The sequence below is a fragment of the Pseudophryne corroboree genome, unplaced genomic scaffold, assembly GCF_028390025.1.
Source record: "Pseudophryne corroboree isolate aPseCor3 unplaced genomic scaffold, aPseCor3.hap2 scaffold_617, whole genome shotgun sequence".
Lineage (NCBI taxonomy): Eukaryota > Metazoa > Chordata > Amphibia > Anura > Myobatrachidae > Pseudophryne > Pseudophryne corroboree.
The window spans coordinates 166,160-185,818 of record NW_026970213.1 but is presented as its reverse complement, the minus strand read 5'-3'; the positions used below and the strand labels follow the sequence as shown (position 1 = coordinate 185,818).

Below are 19,659 nucleotides of genomic sequence, written 5' to 3'. Positions count from 1 at the left end.
TTAGCAATTTTCTATCGGGGGTAACCCACGCTTCATCACACACGTCATTCAATTCCTCTGATTCTGGAAAAACTACAGATAGTTTTTTCACCCCCCACATAATACCCCTTTTTGAGGTACCAGCAGTATCAGAGATCTGCAAAGCCTCCTTCATTGCCGTGATCATATAACGTGTGGCCCTATTGGAAAATACGTTTGTTTCTTCACCGTCGACACTAGATTAATCTGTGTCGGTACCCGTGTCGACTGACTGAGGTAAGGGACGTTTTACAGCCCCTGACGGTGTCTGAGACGGCTGAACCGGTACTAACTGGTTTGCCGGCCGTCTCATTTCGTCAACTGACTTTTGTAATGTGCTGACATTATCACGTAATTCCATAACTAAAGCCATCCATTCCGGTGTCGACTCCCTAGGGGGTGACATTACCATTACCGGCAATTGCTCTGCCTCCACACCAACATCGTCCTCATACATGTCGACACACACGTACCGACACACAGCAGCCACACAGGGAATGCTCTATCGAAGACAGGACCCTCTTAGCCCTTTGGGGAGACAGAGGGAGAGTTTGCCAGCACACACCAAAAGCGCTATAATTGTATATAAACAACCCTAGAAGGTGTTGTTTTTTATATATGCGCTCTTAATATATATCAATATCGCCAAATTATGCCCCCCTTCTCTTTGTTACCCTGTTTCTGTAGTGCAGTGCAGGGGAGAGTCCTGGGAGCCTTCCTCACCAGCGGAGCTGAGCAGGAAAATGGCGCTGAGTGCTGAGGAGAATAAGCTCCGCCCCTTCTTCGGCGGGCTTTCCTCCCGGTTTTTTAAGAAACTGGCCTGGGTTAAATACATACATATAGCCTTAATGGCTATATGTGATGTATTTATTTTGCCACCAAAGGTATTTTATATTGCTGCCCAGGGCGCCCCCAGCAGCGCCCTGCACCCTCCGTGACTGAATCAGTGAGCCGTGTAGCAACAATGGCGCACAGCTGCAGTGCTGTGCGCTACCTTCATGAAGACTGAGAAGTCTTCTGCCGCCTGCTTTCCGGACCTCCGTCTTCAGCGTCTGTAAGGGGGATCGGCGGCGCGGCTCCGGGACGAACCCCAGGATGACCTGTGTTCCGACTCCCTCTGGAGCTAAGTGTCCAGTAGCCTAAGACTCCAATCCATCCTGCACGCAGGTGAGTTGGAAATCTCTCCCCTAAGTCCCTCGATGCAGTGATCCTGTTGCCAGCAGGATTCACTGAGATTTTAAACCTAAAAAAACTTTCTAAACAGCTCTTATGAGAGCCACCTAGATTGCACCCTTCTCGGACGGGCACAAAAACCTAACTGAGGCTTGGAGGAGGGTCATAGGGGGAGGAGCCAGTACGCACCATGTGATCCTAAAAGCTTTATTTAGATGTGCCCTGTCTCCTGCGGAGCCCGCTATTCCCCATGGTCCTGACGGAGTCCCAGCATCCACTAGGACGTTAGAGAAATGTGGATTTCCCAGCCGTTGCCGTGGCCACCAGGTCCAACCCCAAATAAATCCTCCCTTTTATAAGGCAATACTTCCATATGCCTTTTGGAATCAGCATCACCTGACCACTGCAGCGTCCATAACCCTCTTCTGGCAGAAATGGACAGCGCACTTACTCTTGATGCCAGTCGGCAAATATCCCTCTGTGCATCACGCATATATAGAAATGCATCTTTCAAATGCTCTATAGTCAGTAATATACTGTCCCTATCTAGGGTATCAATATTGTCAGTCAGGGAATCCGACCAAGCCACCCCAGCACTGCACATCCAGGCTGAGGCGATTGCTGGTCGCAGTATCACACCCGTGTGAATGTATATACATTTTAGGATATTTTCCTGCTTTCTGTCAGCAGGTTCCTTAAGGGCGGCCGTCTCAGGAGAGGGTAGTGCCACCTGTTTAGACAAGCGTGTGAGCGCTTTATCCACCCTAGGGGGTGTTTCCCAACGTGCCCTACCCTCTGGCGGGAATGGGTATGATGCTAATAACTTTTTAGGAATTAACAGTTTTTATCGGGGGAAACCCACGCAACATCACACACTTCATTTAATTCCTCAGATGCAGGAAAAACTACTGGCAGTTTTTTCTCACCAAACATAATACCCTTTTTAGTGGTACTGGTATTATCAGAAATATGTAAAACATTTTCCATAGCCTCAATCATGTAACGTGTGGCCCTACTGGAAGTCACATTCGTCTCTTAATCGTCGACACTGGAGTCAGTATCCGTGTCGGCGTCTGTATCTGCCATCTGAGGTAACGGGCGTTTTAGAGCCCCTGATGGCTTTTGAGACACCTGGACAGGCACAGGCTGAGTAGCCGGCTGTCTCATGTCATCAATCTTTTGTAAAGAGCTGACACTGTCACGTAATTCCATAAGCTCAGCCACTCAGGTGTCGACTCCCTAGGGGGTGACATCTCCATTACAGGCCATTTTCCTCCTCATACATGTCGACACAATCGTACCGACACACAGCACACACACAGGGAATGCTCTGATAGAGGACAGGACCCCAAACAGCCCTTTGGGGAGACAGAGGGAGAGTATGCCAGCACACACCAGAGCGCTATATATGTATAGGGATAACCTTATATAAGTGTTTTTCCCCTTATAGCTGCTGTTTTATTAATACTGCGCCTAATTAGTGCCCCCCTCTCTTTTTTAACCCCTTTCTGTAGTGTAGTAACTGCAGGGGAGAGCCAGGGAGCTTCCCTCCAACGGAGCTGTGAGAGAAAATGGCGCCAGTGTGCTGAGGAGATAGGCTCCGCCCCTTTTTCGCAGACTTTTCTCCCGCATTTTTATGGATTCTGGCAGGGGTTAAAATACATCCATATAGCCCTAGGGGTTATATGTGATGTATTTTCGCCAGCCAAGGTATTTTTATTGCTGCTCAGGGCGCCCCCCCCAGCGCCCTGCACCCTCAGTGACCGCAGTGTGAGGTGTGTATGAGGAGCAATGGCGCACAGCTGCAGTGCTGTGCGCTACCTTGGTGAAGACTGATGTCTTCTGCCGCCGATTTTCCGGACCTCTTCTTGCTTCTGGCTCTGTAAGGGGGCCGGCGGCGCGGCTCTGGGACCGGACTCCGAGGCTGGGCCTGTGTTCGGTCCCTCTGGAGCTAATGGTGTCCAGTAGCCAAGAAGCCCAAGCTGGCTGCACGCAGGTGAGTTCGCTTCTTCTCCCCTTAGTCCCTCGTAGCAGTGAGCCTGTTGCCAGCAGGTCTCACTGAAAATAAAAAACCTAAAACTAAACTTTTTCTAAGAAACTCAGGAGAGCCTCCTAGAATGCACCCTTCTCGGCCAGGCACAAAAATCTAACTGGGGCTTGGAGGAGGGTCATAGGGGGAGGAGCCAGTGCACACCAGGTAGTCCTAAAGCTTTACTTTTGTGCCCAGTCTCCTGCGGAGCCGCTATTCCCCATGGTCCTTACGGAGTTCCCAGCATCCACTAGGACGTCAGAGAAATATACACGGGGGGCAGGACACAGTTATATATACACGCGGGGCAGGACACAGTTATATATACACGCGGGGCAGGACACAGTTATATATACACACGCGGGGGCAGGACACAGTTATATATACACACGCGGGGCAGGACACAGTTATATATACACACGCGGGGGCAGGACACAGTTATATATACACACGCGGGGCAGGACACAGTTATATATATACGCAAGGGCAGGACACAGTTATATATACACACGCGGGGCAGGACACAGTTATATATACACACGCGGGGCAGGACACAGTTATATATACACGCGGGGCAGGACACAGTTATATATACACACGCGGGGGCAGGATACAGTTATATATACACACGCGGGGCAGGACACAGTTACAGTGATCGCAAAAACGCGCTATAGCGCGTTTTTTACCCGGTTTTAAAGACATGGGACTCAAGTTTACAAAGTGGGCGGGTCCCCGGGGACGCGCTCCTCAATCCGCCAATCTGTAAGGGGGATTTGTTTAACTGACATGCTGGCCCCGTGCTGGATGATATAAAGAGGAGGTGGAGCCAGTTCCCCCTCCTCTTTGGCGCCAGGCTGCTTGCAGAGGAAGGGTGACTTCTGTGTACGTAAGTTTATAGTGCGGATGGGGGACGGGGGTTGCCACAGGGACTCTGAGATGCTGGCAATTATGTGCAGGGATCGGAGTCCGTGATTTAGTGGGTAAAGCTGGGCACAGTGCCTGGGGCTTCCCGCGGTGCCGTCTGAGGCAGTGGCTGCGCTACCGCTCTTGCTTTGAGAGAACACATCAACGGCAAGAGCGGCAGCGCGGCCACTGCCTCAGACGGCACCGCGGGAAGCCCCAGGCACTTTGCCCAGCTTTACCCACTAGATCACGGAGGACGCCGATCCCGGCCTGCAAGTGTGTTGCTTTCCTTGTCTGTGTCCCTGTGTCTGCTACGACCCGTGGGGGGGGCGGGGGGGGGGGGGGGGAGGAGGACGACGGTGATTACTGCTGTGTGCCTCAGTGCTCTTACCTGGTGCAGTGTGCCTCGGTGCTCTTACCTGGTGCAGTGTGCTTCAGCTTTCTTACCTGGTGCAGTGTGCCTCAGTGCTCTTACCTGGTGCAGTGTGCCTCAGTGCTCTTACCTGGTGCAGTGTGCCTCAGTGCTCTTTCCTGGTGCAGTGTGCCTCAGTGCTCTTACCTGGTGCAGTGTGCCTCAGTGCTCTTTCCTGGTGCAGTGTGCCTCAGTGCTCTTACCTGGTGCAGTGTGCCTCAGTGCTCTTACCTGGTGCAGTGTGCTTCAGCTTTCTTACCTGGTGCAGTGTGCCTCAGTGCTCTTACCTGGTGCAGTGTGCCTCAGTGCTCTTACCTGGTGCAGTGTGCCTCAGTGCTCTTACCTGGTGCAGTGTGCCTCAGTGCTCTTACCTGGTGCAGTGTGCTTCAGTGCTCTTACCTGGTGCAGTGTGCTTCAGTGCTCTTTCCTGGTGCAGTGTGCCTCAGTGCTCTTACCTGGTGCAGTGTGCCTCAGTGCTCTTTCCTGGTGCAGTGTGCCTCAGTGCTCTTACCTGGTGCAGTGTGCCTCAGTGCTCTTACCTGGTGCAGTGTGCTTCAGCTTTCTTACCTGGTGCAGTGTGCCTCAGTGCTCTTACCTGGTGCAGTGTGCCTCAGTGCTCTTACCTGGTGCAGTGTGCCTCAGTGCACTTACCTGGTGCAGTGTGCCTCAGTGCACTTACCTGGTGCAGTGTGCCTCAGTGCACTTACCTGGTGCAGTGTGCCTCAGTGCACTTACCTGGTGCAGTGTGCCTCAGTGCTCTTACCTGGTGCAGTGTGCCTCAGTGCTCTTACCTGGTGCAGTGTGCCTCAGTGCTCTTACCTGGCGCAGTGTGTACAACGTGCTCTGCCTGGCGCAGTGTGTATAATGCGCTCTGCCTGGCGCAGTGTGTATAACGCGCTCTGCCTGGCGCAGTGTGTATAACGCGCTCTGCCTGGCGCAGTGTGTATAACGCGCTCTACCTGGCGCAATGTGTATAACGTGCTCTACCTGGCGCAATGTGTATAACGTGCTCTGCCTGCTGCAATGTGTATAACGTGTTCTACCTGCTGCAATGTGTATAACGTGCTCTACCTGCTGCAATGTGTATAACGTGTTCTACCTGCTGCAATGTGTATAACGTGCTCTACCTGCTGCAATGTGTATAACGTGCTTTACCTGCTGCAATGTGTATAACGCGCTCTACCTGGTGCAATGTGTATAACGTGCTCTGCCTGCTGCAATGTGTATAACGTGTTCTACCTGCTGCAATGTGTATAACGTGCTCTACCTGCTGCAATGTGTATAACGTGTTCTACCTGCTGCAATGTGTATAACGTGCTCTACCTGCTGCAATGTGTATAACGTGCTCTACCTGCTGCAATGTGTATAACGTGTTCTACCTGCTGCAATGTGTATAACGTGCTCTACCTGCTGCAATGTGTATAACGTGCTCTACCTGGTGCAATGTGTATAACGTGCTGTACCTGGAGCAAAGTGTATAACGTGCTCTACCTGGTGCAATGTGTATAACGTGCTCCACCTGCTGCAATGTGTATAACGTGCTTTACCTGCTGCAATGTGTATAACGCGCTCTACCTGGTGCAATGTGTATAATGTGCTCTGCCTGGCGCAATGTGTATAACCTGCTCTACCTACTGCAATGTGTATAACGTGCTGTACCTGGAGCAAAGTGTATAACGTGCTGTACCTGGTGCAATGTGTATAACGTGCTCTACCTGCTGCAATGTGTATAACGTGCTCTACCTGGTGCAATGTGTATAACGTGCTCTACCTGCTGCAATGTGTATAACGTGCTCTACCTGGTGCAATGTGTATAACGTGCTCTACCTGGTGCAAAGTGTATAACGTGCTGTACCTGGTGCATTGTGTATAACGTGCTCTACCTGGTGCAATGTGTATAACGTGCTCTACCTGGTGCAATGTGTATAACGTGCTCTACCTGGTGCAAAGTGTATAACGTGCTGTACCTGGTGCATTGTGTATAACGTGCTGTACCTGGTGCATTGTGTATAACGTGCTGTACCTGGTGCATTGTGTATAATGTGCTGTACCTGCTGCAATGTGTATAACGTGCTCTACCTGCTGCAATGTGTATAACGTGCTCTACCTGCTGCAATGTGTATAACGTGCTCTACCTGCTGCAATGTGTATAACGTGCTCTACCTGCTGCAATGTGTATAACGTGCTCTACCTGCTGCAATGTGTATAACGTGCTCTACCTGCTGCAATGTGTATAACGTGCTCTACCTGCTGCAATGTGTATAACGCGCTCTACCTGCTGCAATGTGTATAACGTGCTCTACCTGCTGCAATGTGTATAACGTGCTCTACCTGCTGCAATGTGTATAACGTGCTCTACCTGCTGCAATGTGTATAACGTGCTCTACCTGCTGCAATGTGTATAACGTGCTCTACCTGCTGCAATGTGTATAACGTGCTCTACCTGGTGCAATATGTATAACGTGCTCTACCTGCTGCAATGTGTATAACGTGCTCTACCTGCTGCAATGTGTATAACGTGCTCTACCTGCTGCAATGTGTATAACGTGCTCTACCTGCTGCAATGTGTATAACGTGCTCTACCTGGTGCAATGTGTATAACGTGCTCTACCTGCTGCAATGTGTATAACGTGCTCTACCTGCTGCAATGTGTATAACGTGCTCTACCTGCTGCAATGTGTATAACGTGCTCTACCTGCTGCAATGTGTATAACGTGCTCTACCTGCTGCAATGTGTATATCGTGCTCTACCTGCTGCAATGTGTATAACGTGCTCTACCTGGTGCAATGTGTATAACGTGCTCTACCTGCTGCAATGTGTATAACGTGCACTACCTGCTGCAATGTGTATAACGTGCTCTACCTGGTGCAATGTGTATAACGTGCTCTACCTGGTGCAATGTGTATAACGCACTCTACCTGCTGCAATGTGTATAACGTGCTCTACCTGCTGCAATGTGTATAACGTGTTCTACCTGGTGCAATGTGTATAACGTGCTCTACCTGGTGCAATATGTATAACGTGCTCTACCTGCTGCAATGTGTATAACGTGCTCTACCTGCTGCAATGTGTATAACGTGCTCTACCTGCTGCAATGTGTATAACGTGCTCTACCTGCTGCAATGTGTATAACGTGCTCTACCTGCTGCAATGTGTATAACGTGCTCTACCTGCTGCAATGTGTATAACGTGCTCTACCTGCTGCAATGTGTATAACGTGCTGTACCTGGTGCAAAGTGTATAACGTGCTGTACCTGGTGCATTGTGTATAACGTGCTGTACCTGGTGCATTGTGTATAACGTGCTGTACCTGGTGCATTGTGTATAACGTGCTGTACCTGGTGCATTGTGTATAACGTGCTGTACCTGGTGCATTGTGTATAACGTGCTCTACCTGCTGCAATGTGTATAACGTGCTCTACCTGCTGCAATGTGTATAACGTGCTCTACCCGGTGCAATGTGTATAACGTGCTCTACCTGGTGCAATGTGAATAACATGCTGTACCTGGTGCATTGTGTATAACGTGCTGTACCTGGTGCAATGTGTATAACGTGCTCTACCTGGTGCAATGTGTATAACGTGCTGTACCTGGTGCATTGTGTATAACGTGCTGTACCTGGTGCATTGTGTATAACGTGCTGTACCTGGTGCAATGTGTATAACGTGCTGTACCTGGTGCATTGTGTATAACGTGCTGTACCTGGTGCATTGTGTATAACGTGCTGTACCTGGTGCATTGTGTATAACGTGCTGTACCGGGTGCATTGTGTATAATGTGCTATACCTGGTGCAAAGTGTATAACGTGCTCTACCTGGTGCAATGTGTATAACGTGCTCTACCTGGTGCAAAGTGTATAACGTGCTCTACCTGGCGCAATATGTATAAAGTGTTCTACCTGGTGCAATGTGTATAAACGGCACTACTGTGTGGTGTAATGTGAATTGGCACTATTATGTGGTCACGCCCCTTCCCCACGAAGCCACGCCCCTAAAATTTTGGGGCGCGCCTTCCCTCTGCTTTGCGGTCTGGGAGGTGGGACACCAATTCACTTCCTGCCTAAGGGCACCAAAATGTCTAGTTACACCTCTGGTGCAGGGTGTCCTGCATGCTACACAGCCCAGCAGCATTGTCACCCCCATCACCCCAGCTTGCAACACTTTTGTAGTGTCCAAACAAGATTAAGTTTAAAAGAACCTTCATTCCGATGGGACCCAGAAAAAGACCGGTAGGACCCCAATTTTCAAAAGTGAGGGGTGCCTGGGACCCACTTTTTTTTGGGCTCAGCGCGATCACTGCAGTTATATATACACACGCGGGGCAGGACACAGTTATATATACACACGCGGGGCAGGACACAGTTATATACACACGCGGGGCAGGACACAGTTATATATACACACGCGGGGCAGGACACAGTTATATATACACACGCGGGGCAGGACACAGTTATATATACACACGCGGGGCAGGACACAGTTATATACACACACGCGGGGCAGGACACAGTTATAATAAGAATTTACTTACCGATAATTCTATTTCTCGGAGTCCGTAGTGGATGCTGGGGTTCCTGAAAGGACCATGGGGAATAGCGGCTCCGCAGGAGACAGGGCACAAAAAAGTAAAGCTTTACTAGGTCAGGTGGTGTGCACTGGCTCCTCCCCCTATGACCCTCCTCCAGACTCCAGTTAGGTACTGTGCCCGGACGAGCATACACAATAAGGGAGGCATTTTGAATCCCGGGTAAGACTCATACCAGCCACACCAATCACACCGTACAACTTGTGATCTAAACCCAGTTAACAGTATGACAACAGAAAGGGCCTCTTAAAGATGGCTCCTTAACAATAACCCGAATTAGTTAACAATAACTATGTACAAGTATTGCAGATAATCCGCACTTGGGATGGGCGCCCAGCATCCACTACGGACTCCGAGAAATAGAATTATCGGTAAGTAAATTCTTATTTTCTCTATCGTCCTAAGTGGATGCTGGGGTTCCTGAAAGGACCATGGGGATTATACCAAAGCTCCCAAACGGGCGGGAGAGTGCGGATGACTCTGCAGCACCGAATGAGAGAACTCCAGGTCCTCCTTTGCCAGGGTATCAAATTTGTAAAATTTTACAAACGTGTTCTCCCCCGACCACGTAGCTGCTCGGCAGAGTTGTAATGCCGAGACCCCTCGGGCAGCCGCCCAAGATGAGCCCACCTTCCTTGTGGAGTGGGCTTTTACAGTTTTAGGCTGTGGCAGGCCTGCCACAGAATGTGCAAGTTGAATTGTGTTACAAATCCAACGAGCAATCGACTGCTTAGAAGCAGGTGCGCCCAACTTGTTGGGTGCATACAATATAAACAGCGAGTCAGATTTTCTGACTCCAGCCGTCCTTGCAATGTATATTTTTAAGGCTCTGACAACGTCCAACAACTTGGAGTCCTCCAAGTCGCTAGTGGCCGCAGGCACCACAATAGGTTGGTTCAGATGAAATGCTGATACCACTTTAGGGAGAAAATGCGGACGAGTCCGCAGTTCTGCCCTATCCGAATGGAAGATTAGATAAGGACTTTTATAAGATAAAGCCGCCAATTCAGATACTCTCCTGGCAGAGGCCAGGGCTAGTAACATAGTCACTTTCAATGTGAGATATTTCAAATCCACCTTTTTCAATGGTTCAAACCAATGGGATTTGAGGAAATCTAAAACTACATTTAGATCCCACGGTGCCACCGGAGGCACCACAGGAGGCTGTATATGCAGCACTCCCTTGACAAAAGTCTGGACCTCAGGGACAGAGGCCAATTCTTTTTGGAAGAATATTGACAGGGCCGAAATTTGAACCTTAATGGATCCCAATTTGAGACCCATAGATAATCCTGATTGCAGGAAATGTAGGAAACGACCCAGTTGGAATTCCTCCGTCGGAACCCTCCGATCCTCGCACCACGCTACATATTTTCGCCAAATGCGGTGATAATGTTTCACGGTGACTTCCTTCCGTGCCTTAATCAAGGTAGGAATGACTTCTTCTGGAATGCCTTTCCCTTTTAGGATCTGGCGTTCAACCGCCATGCCGTCAAACGCAGCCGCGGTAAGTCTTGAAAAAGACAGGGACCCTGCTGTAGCAGGTCCCTTCTCAGAGGTAGAGGCCACGGTTCGTCCGTGAGCATCTCTTGAAGTTCCGGATACCAAGTCCTTCTCGGCCAATCCGGAACCACTAGTATTGTTCTTACTCTTCTTTGCCGTATGATCTTCAATACCTTTGGTATGAGCGGCAGAGGAGGAAACACATACACTGACTGGTACACCCAAGGAGTTACCAGTGCGTCCACAGCTATTGCCTGTGGATCTCTTGACCTGGCGCAATATTTGTCCAGTTTCTTGTTGAGGCGAGACGCCATCATGTCTACAATTGGTCTTTCCCAACGGTCTATTAACATGTTGAAGACTTCTGGATGTAGACCCCACTCTCCCGGATGAAGATCGTGTCTGCTGAGGAAGTCTGCTTCCCAGTTGTCCACGCCCGGGATGAACACTGCTGACAGTGCTATCACGTGATTCTCCGCCCAGCGAAGAATCTTGGCAGCTTCTGCCATTGCACTCCTGCTTCTTGTGCCGCCCTGCCTGTTTACATGGGCGACCGCCGTGATGTTGTCCGACTGAATCAACACCGGCTTTCCTTGCAGGAGAAGTTCCGCCTGGCTTAGAGCATTGTAGATTGCTCTTAGTTCCAGAATGTTTATGTGAAGAGACTTTTCCAGACTCGTCCATACTCCCTGGAAGTTTCTTCCTTGTGTGACTGCTCCCCAGCCTCTCAGGCTGGCGTCCGTGGTCACCAGGATCCAATCCTGAATGCCGAATCTGCGGCCTTCTAATAGGTGAGCCTTCTGCAACCACCACAGAAGTGACACCCTTGTCTTTGGTGACAGGGTTATTCGCAGGTGCATCTGCAGATGCGACCCTGACCATTTGTCCAACAGATCCCTTTGGAATATTCTTGCATGGAATCTGCCGAATGGAATTGCTTCGTAAGAAGCCACCATTTTTCCCAGGACTCTTGTGCATTGATGTACTGACACTTTTCCTGGTTTTAGGAGGTTCCTGACCAGATCGGATAACTCCTTGGCTTTTTCCTCTGGAAGGAAAACCTTTTTCTGAACCGTGTCCAGAATCATTCCTAGGAACAGCAGACGAGTTGTCGGGATTAAATGGGATTTTGGAATATTCAGAATCCACCCGTGTTGTCTTAGCACCTCTTGAGATAGTGCTAAAGCTGTCTCCAGCTGTTCTCTGGACCTTGCCCTTATTAGGAGATCGTCCAAGTATGGGATAACTAATACGCCTTTTCTTCGAAGAAGAATCATCATCTCGGCCATTACCTTGGTAAAGACCCGAGGCGCCGTGGACAATCCGAACGGCAGCGTCTGAAACTGATAGTGACAGTTTTGAACAATGAACCTGAGGTACCCCTGGTGTGCGGGGTAAATCGGAACGTGTAGATACGCATCCTTGATGTCCAAGGATACCATAAAGTCCCCTTCTTCCAGGTTCGCTATCACTGCTCTGAGTGACTCCATCTTGAACTTGAACTTTTTTATGTAGAGGTTCAAGGACTTCAGATTTAGAATAGGCCTTACCGAGCCATCCGGCTTCGGTACCACAAATAGAGTGGAATAATACCCCTTTCCTTGTTGTAATAGGGGTACTTTGACTATCACCTGCTGAGCGTACAGCTTGTGAATGGCTTCCAACACCCTCTCCCTTTCGGAAGAGACGGTTGGTAAGGCAGACTTCAGGAAACGATGAGGAGGATCCGTCTCTAATTCCAACCTGTACCCCTGAGATATTATCTGCAGGATCCAGGGGTCTACCTGCGAGTGAGCCCACTGCGCGCTGTAATTTTTGAGACGGCCCCCCACTGTCCCCGAGTCCGCTTGAGAGGCCCCAGCGTCATGCTGAGGTTTTTGCAGGAGCCGGGGAGGGCTTCTGTTCCTGGGAAGGAGCTGCCTGTTGGTGTCTCTTCCCTCTTCCTCTGCCTCGTGGCAGGTACGACAAGCCCTTTGCTCTCTTATTTTTGTAGGAGCGAAAAGGCTGCGGTTGAAAGGTCGGTGCCTTTCTCTGTTGGGGAGTGACTTGAGGTAAAAAAGTGGATTTCCCGGCAGTAGCCGTGGCCACCAAGTCTGATAGACCAACTCCAAATAACTCCTCCCCTTTATACGGCAAAACCTCCATGTGACGTTTTGAATCCGCATCGCCTGTCCACTGTCGTGTCCATAAGGCTCTTCTGGCTGAAATGGACATAGCACTCACCCGAGATGCCAGTGTGCAAATATCCCTCTGTGCATCACGCATATAGATAAATGCATCCTTTATTTGTTCTAACGACAGTAAAACATTGTCCCTATCTAGGGTATCAATATTTTCAATCAGGGATTCTGACCAAACTACTCCAGCACTGCACATCCAGGCAGTTGCTATAGCTGGTCGTAGTATAACACCTGCATGTGTGTATATATTCTTTTGAATAACTTCCATCTTTCTATCTGATGGATCCTTAAGTGCGGCCGTCTCAGGAGAGGGTAACGCCACTTGTTTGGATAAGCGTGTGAGCGCCTTGTCCACCTTAGGGGGTGTTTCCCAGCGCGCCCTAACCTCTGGCGGGAAAGGGTATAATGCCAATAACTTTTTTGAAATTATCAACTTTTTATCAGGAGCAACCCACGCTTCATCACACACGTCATTTAATTCTTCTGATTCAGGAAAAACTGTTTGTAGTTTTTTCACACCATACATAATACCCTGTTTTACGGTATCTGTAGTATCAGCTAAATGTAACGTCTCCTTCATTGCCAAAATCATATAACGTGTGGCCCTACTGGAAAATACGTTTGAATTTCTACCGTCGTCACTGGAATCAGTGCCCGTGTCTGGGTCTGTGTCGACCGACTGAGGCAAAGGGCGTTTTACAGCCCCTGACGGTGTTTGAGGCGCCTGGACAGGCATTAATTGATTGTCCGGCCGCCTCATGTCCTCAACTGACTGTTTAAGGGAAGATAAACCATCACGTAATTCCACAAATAAAGGCATCCATTCTGGTGTCGACCCCCTGGGGGGTGACATCTGCATATTTGGCAATTGCTCCGCCTCCACACCAATATCGTCCTCATACATGTCGACACCACGTACCGACACACACCGCAAACTCACAGGGAATGCTCTAATGAAGACAGGACCCACTAGCCCTTTTGGGGAGACAGAGGGAGAGTCTGCCAGCACACACCACAAAGCGCTATATATACAAGGGATATCCTTATATTAAGTGCTCCCTTATAGCTGCTTTAATATATATATATATAGCCATTAATGTGCCCCCCCTCTCTGTTTTACCCTGTTTCTGTAGTGCAGTGCAGGGGAGAGACCTGGGAGCCGTTCTGACCAGCGGAGCTGTGACAGAAAATGGCGCCGTGTGCTGAGGAGATAGGCCCCGCCCCTTTTTCGGCGGGTTCTTCTCCCGCTATTTTTCCAGTCAGGCAGGGGTTAAATATCTCCATATAGCCCCTATGGGCTATATGTGAGGTATTTTTAGCCTTGTATAAGGTTTATATTTGCCTCTCAGAGCGCCCCCCCCCAGCGCTCTGCACCCTCAGTGACTGCCCAGTGAAGTGTGCTGAGAGGAAAATGGCGCACAGCTGCAGTGCTGTGCGCTACCTTATGAAGACTGAGGAGTCTTCAGCCGCCGGTTTCCGGACCTCTTCACGCTTCAGCATCTGCAAGGGGGTCGGCGGCGCGGCTCCGGGACCGGACTCCACGGCTGGGCCTGTGTTCGATCCCTCTGGAGCTAATGGTGTCCAGTAGCCAAGCAGCAAATCCACTCTGCATGCAGGTGAGTTTACTACTTTCCCCCTAAGTCCCACGTTGCAGTGATCCTGTTGCCAGCAGGACTCACTGTAAAGAAAAAAACCTAAACTAAACTTTCTCTAAGCAGCTCTTTAGGAGAGCCACCTAGATTGCACCCTTCTCGTTCGGGCACAAAATCTAACTGGAGTCTGGAGGAGGGTCATAGGGGGAGGAGCCAGTGCACACCACCTGACCTAGTAAAGCTTTACTTTTTTGTGCCCTGTCTCCTGCGGAGCCGCTATTCCCCATGGTCCTTTCAGGAACCCCAGCATCCACTTAGGACGATAGAGAAATATACACACGCGGGGCAGGACACAGTTATATATACACACGCGGGGCAGGACACAGTTATATATACACACGCGGGGCAGGACACAGTTATATATACACACGCGGGGCAGGACACAGTTATATACACACGCGGGGCAGGACACAGTTATATATACACACGCGGGGCAGGACACAGTTATATATACACACACGGGGCAGGACACAGTTATATACACACGCGGGGCAGGACACAGTTATATATACACACGCAGGGCAGGACACAGTTATATATACACGCGGGGCAGGACACAGTTATATATACACACGCGGGGCAGGACACAGTTATATATACACACGCGTGGCAGGACACAGTTATATATACACACGCGGGGCAGGACACAGTTATATATACACGCGGGGCAGGACACAGTTATATACACACGCGGGGCAGGACACAGTTATATATACACGCGGGGCAGGACACAGTTATATATACACGCGGGGCAGGACACAGTTATATATACACGCGGGGCAGGACACAGTGTATACAGTGAGTTGGGGTATTGGGGTCTGCACTGTGCACAGTGACGTCACAGTACGATATAAATATATATATAAACAACGAAATCCTGCACTCTCATCGGAAAAAGTTCATCATATTGTGGGTGCTCCCAATGGACCAAATAGGCCCACGTACATACAGTAGAGGAATACAAAGGATTTGGAAGGTGCACTCGCACTAGTACAGAATTGTAGAACCTTCTTCTTTAAAATCACCAATACTTTTATTGTCGACGTTTCGGTCTGATAACAGGCCTTTTTCAAGACAGGTGATATATCATCTTCATCAATTCATCATCATAGACAACTCATATGTAGTCTTCAAAAAACACAGTGGTATATAGTCATTCATTTCTTGGACGTGACGATCATGAATACAGGCACAGTTGAGTTATACTCTCTATCGTAAAACCTACGGATCGCAATCAATTACTACTAGCGACTAGCCATCATCCCTCAGCTTTAAAAGAGAGAGTTTTCCCACTTCACAGTACTTGAGAGTAATGAGGTTGAATTCTGATCCTGTGCGCAGAGATGATCAATGTAATGAGATCACTACACGTTTTCTAGAACGTGGCTATTCTCCTAAATTATTACGGGGGTGTAGACACAGAGCTGAACAAGCAATTATGGGGACTCAACCTAAAAGGAAAATGCAGGAGCGCCTGATCTTTCCTACACAGTTTGATGGGAATGCCACGAGGATGAAAAAGGCATTGCATCACCATTGGCCAATTATTAAATCAGATGAGTCTCTACCCTTCACGAAAACGGGGGTACCAATGATGGCTTATAGAAGGGGAGCTAATCTCAAACAGCTTCTCATGAAACCTAGATCGTTTCCTGAAGAAGACCCCATCAAGTCCCCGTGGACTACCTTGATGCAATCTAAACCGGGATGTTTTTCATGCGGCAGTTGCACTACGTGTCGGTCCATGATTACAGGTCCGACATTTAGTCACCCGCACACTGGAAAAACCATCCGATTAAAGTACCATCTACACTGCCGTCTTGACTTTATTATATATATACTGAAGTGCCCCTGTTGGTTGTATTATGTTGGCCTTAAGACACGTGTGTTTTGTGATCGTATGGCCAATCACAGGTCTTCCATACATACGGCTATTCTCACGGGTAAAACTGATAAGCCAGTGGCCCGCCACTTTTTGGATGCTAGACACCAAGTGGCATGCCTTAAATGTAAAATAATTGATTGGATCCCCCCAAATCTAATGGGGGGGGGGGGGGTCGCTCCCTGGCTCTCAAACAGCGAGAGTGTTATTGGATACACCCTTTAGATACTGTAGCCCCTAGGGGACTTAATGAAGCAAATTCTTTACATCCCTTTCTTTAAGGGCCATTTATTGACCGTGTGATGTGGAGCCTCACGTGGTATATAGCAGACCTGTAAGTTGGCAGATGGGCTTCTTCCTACATTGAAGCCTTTTTGTCAATTAAAAAAAAATTTTTGTATGTGTAGTCATTTTTTGCACTTTTTGATTATAGGATCATTGTTATGTGAATGTCTCACCGGCCTCCGGGGTAGCCGAACAGACCTTTGGACCACTGTAATTTGCAACCCTAATAGTGCGTAGAGTACGCGTGAATTTATATGCGATGACATAGGCACATTGGGATGGTTGGATGCTCGAGTATATTTTTTTCCCAGGTGATATATAAACAATATTGGGCGAGTTTGGTTTGTTGACTTAACAAGATAAATTTCACTCCTTAATAACAATCTGGTGCTTTTGTAGAATTTGTTGGTGGGTGCACAAGGTGTACCTATGAATAGTGCCATTGAGGGGTTTTAATTTTCCACTCTCCTACTGGACATGATGAGTATTCTATTAGATGGTTTAATATTGGGCGTAGACCGGCTGTACCCTGGCATCGATTGGAGGGGACAAGACAATCTTTATGATTTGGAATATTGTTATGGGGAAGTGTGGAGGCACGATCCCTATGTCATTGGGTCATTACACCTATGTCTTTTGAGCCCTGATGTGCTAGCATGACGACTCCGCGGTTACGGCATTCGGATGTACACTTCCGGCAGTTGAACCGCACGTAAGTACCGTTGGAACGCATGATGACGCGTTTCCAGCGGTGCTGCACCGGGATCTTATGTGTGCGGCGTGGGCTGTCGCGGGGGGATATGCGATGTGGCGGCTGGGTGTGCAGGTGAAGGGCAGTGCGTTTGGCACATTCTGGAGTTCGCTTGATTTAGAAGTTGGTTGTAATAGGAGTTTATTAGGTTGCAAGTGTGATTTCCGGAATGGACGTCACTTCCGGTCCACACGGTTTAAATAGCTTAGATGTTTATGAGGACGGCATGCAGCAATGCCTGTGGCGTCCTCGGGATAATGTAAGTACTGATGTGGTATTTTGTACTATTATGGGTTGTACAATGACATGTTTACAAATACTTAGTGAGGATATTATTTCCCTTAGGTGTTGGTAGGTGGACTTTCCTAAACCAAATGCCTCCTACAATATTGCTGCATTAGTCCTTTGGCTACTTTGATAAGGTATGAGACTGTTATTGATAACATGTTGGATGTAAGATAGCGGTGGTGGATATTATTAAGCCCTATGTATAAACGTGTATTTAAAACCTCTCTTGACAGATGGAGGTAGCTTTTTAGCGTACTTGAGTGTCCTGACATAAGTGATGCCCGGTGTGGATTCCTTGATGTTTCTCAGGTATTAAAAGGAGGATGGTTATACCCTCTAGGCACACTTCCAATGGATGTCTGTTGGTGACGGGTCCAATAGTGTCACTGTCGGGTGCCCACGGGGGCCGGTGAGGCATATTGCTTGTGACTGTATACCACTGTGTTTTTTGCAGACTACACATGAGTTGTCTATGATAATGAATTGATGAAGATGATATATCACCTGTCTTGAAAAAGGCCTGTTATCAGACCGAAACGTCGACAATAAAAGTATTGGTGATTTTAAAGAAGGTTCTACAATTCTTTACTAGTGCGAGTGTACCTTCCAAATCCTTTGGAATTCTCTACTATATATATATATATATATCAGTGTAAGTATATATGCAATAAGTACTGACCAGTGTTGCCAACTATTAAATGAAAAACAAGCAACTGATGACTAAAAAATAAGCCCAAAACAAGCTCAAACCGTTACTAAAAAGCTGCCAAAAAAGCCCAACTTAAGTTTTTGGATATAGTGTAATTATTGGTGCTATGTCTGGCTGCTGGATGGACTGAAGATAAGTTCTGGATCTTGAAGTCAGGTGGATAGTTTCAGTTTCTTGAACTTTTTCTTCTGGTATCTGGTTCTCCGGTCGGGATGGTAATGATATCCCGGCAGACGGGGTGCCAGGGGTCAATATACCAACAGCGGCATCCTGGCCGCAAGAATACTGGCAGCGGGGCAAGCGCAAAGAGTACATTCGCCACGGCACGGTGGCTCACTGCACTCACCACAGGTTTTATTGTCACTCTATGGGTGTTGTAGACACACGAGTGGGAAATCCGTGGCGAGCGCTGACGGCATTCCCGTCTGTCAGGATTTCGGCATCAGGATCCTTAATGCCGGGATCACGACAGCTGGGTAACTACATCCCGTCCAGTCGGTGGTAAGGGGGATACCGACGGGGGAGATGTGTGCTGAGTGTTCTTAACACAGACGGCTCAGCACACATCTCTCCCCACGCTCAGCGCAGTGCGATGCGAGGGGGGATGACGACGGGGTCCGCTCACTTCACACAGCGGCCCACTAGATTGAGTCTGCATGCAGGCTCAATCTAGCACTGGCGACAGACGTGTCATGGCTGTTTTCAGGGCCGGCCAATGATGTCGCTGCATTTCCTGCGATTGGAAACATGGCGGCGGTGCCGCTGCTTATGTATAGGCCGGGGTCAGTCACTATGTGAATTGCGATGGCATGGCGGGGCAGCACCACACATGCCGGGTGGTCTCGCCCTGTTCTGGGCGGCCCCCTGCGTGCCATTCTGGTGGTCGCACATTTTGGTAAAATAGTAAAATCTGCGACAAACTCTGAATAATCTCCTCACCCTGCAGAACAGCGCTCCATCACTATCATCATCTCACTGTCACGTCACAGCGACACAATGTAACACCCCAATTACTCTATTCATCCGCAGCTTCTCACCCGTGTCTGATGGGCGGTGCCAGTAATAACATAAAAAAAATAAAAAATATAAAAAAAAGCACAAAAACAAGCAACCACCGAAAAAAATACAAATAAAATAAATATAAATATATATATATATAAATGTATATATAGATATAGATAGATATATATATAAATATAAATAAAGCAACTTGGGGGAAAAACTATGCTACTGACCTGTAATATACGGTAGATGCTAGAATCGAGGGGAGCGCATGGGATTATGGGTAG

At 48.6% G+C, this 19,659-nt stretch overlaps 1 protein-coding gene across 1 annotated transcript in view; it reads right to left on the bottom strand.

The window, feature by feature from the left end:
- The window catches only part of LOC135035841 (oocyte zinc finger protein XlCOF7.1-like), a gene marked incomplete at its 3' end in the record, with an annotated part of 104,123 nt that overhangs the window by 53,773 nt on the left and 30,691 nt on the right, over window positions 1-19,659 (bottom strand). The window lies entirely within an intron of this gene.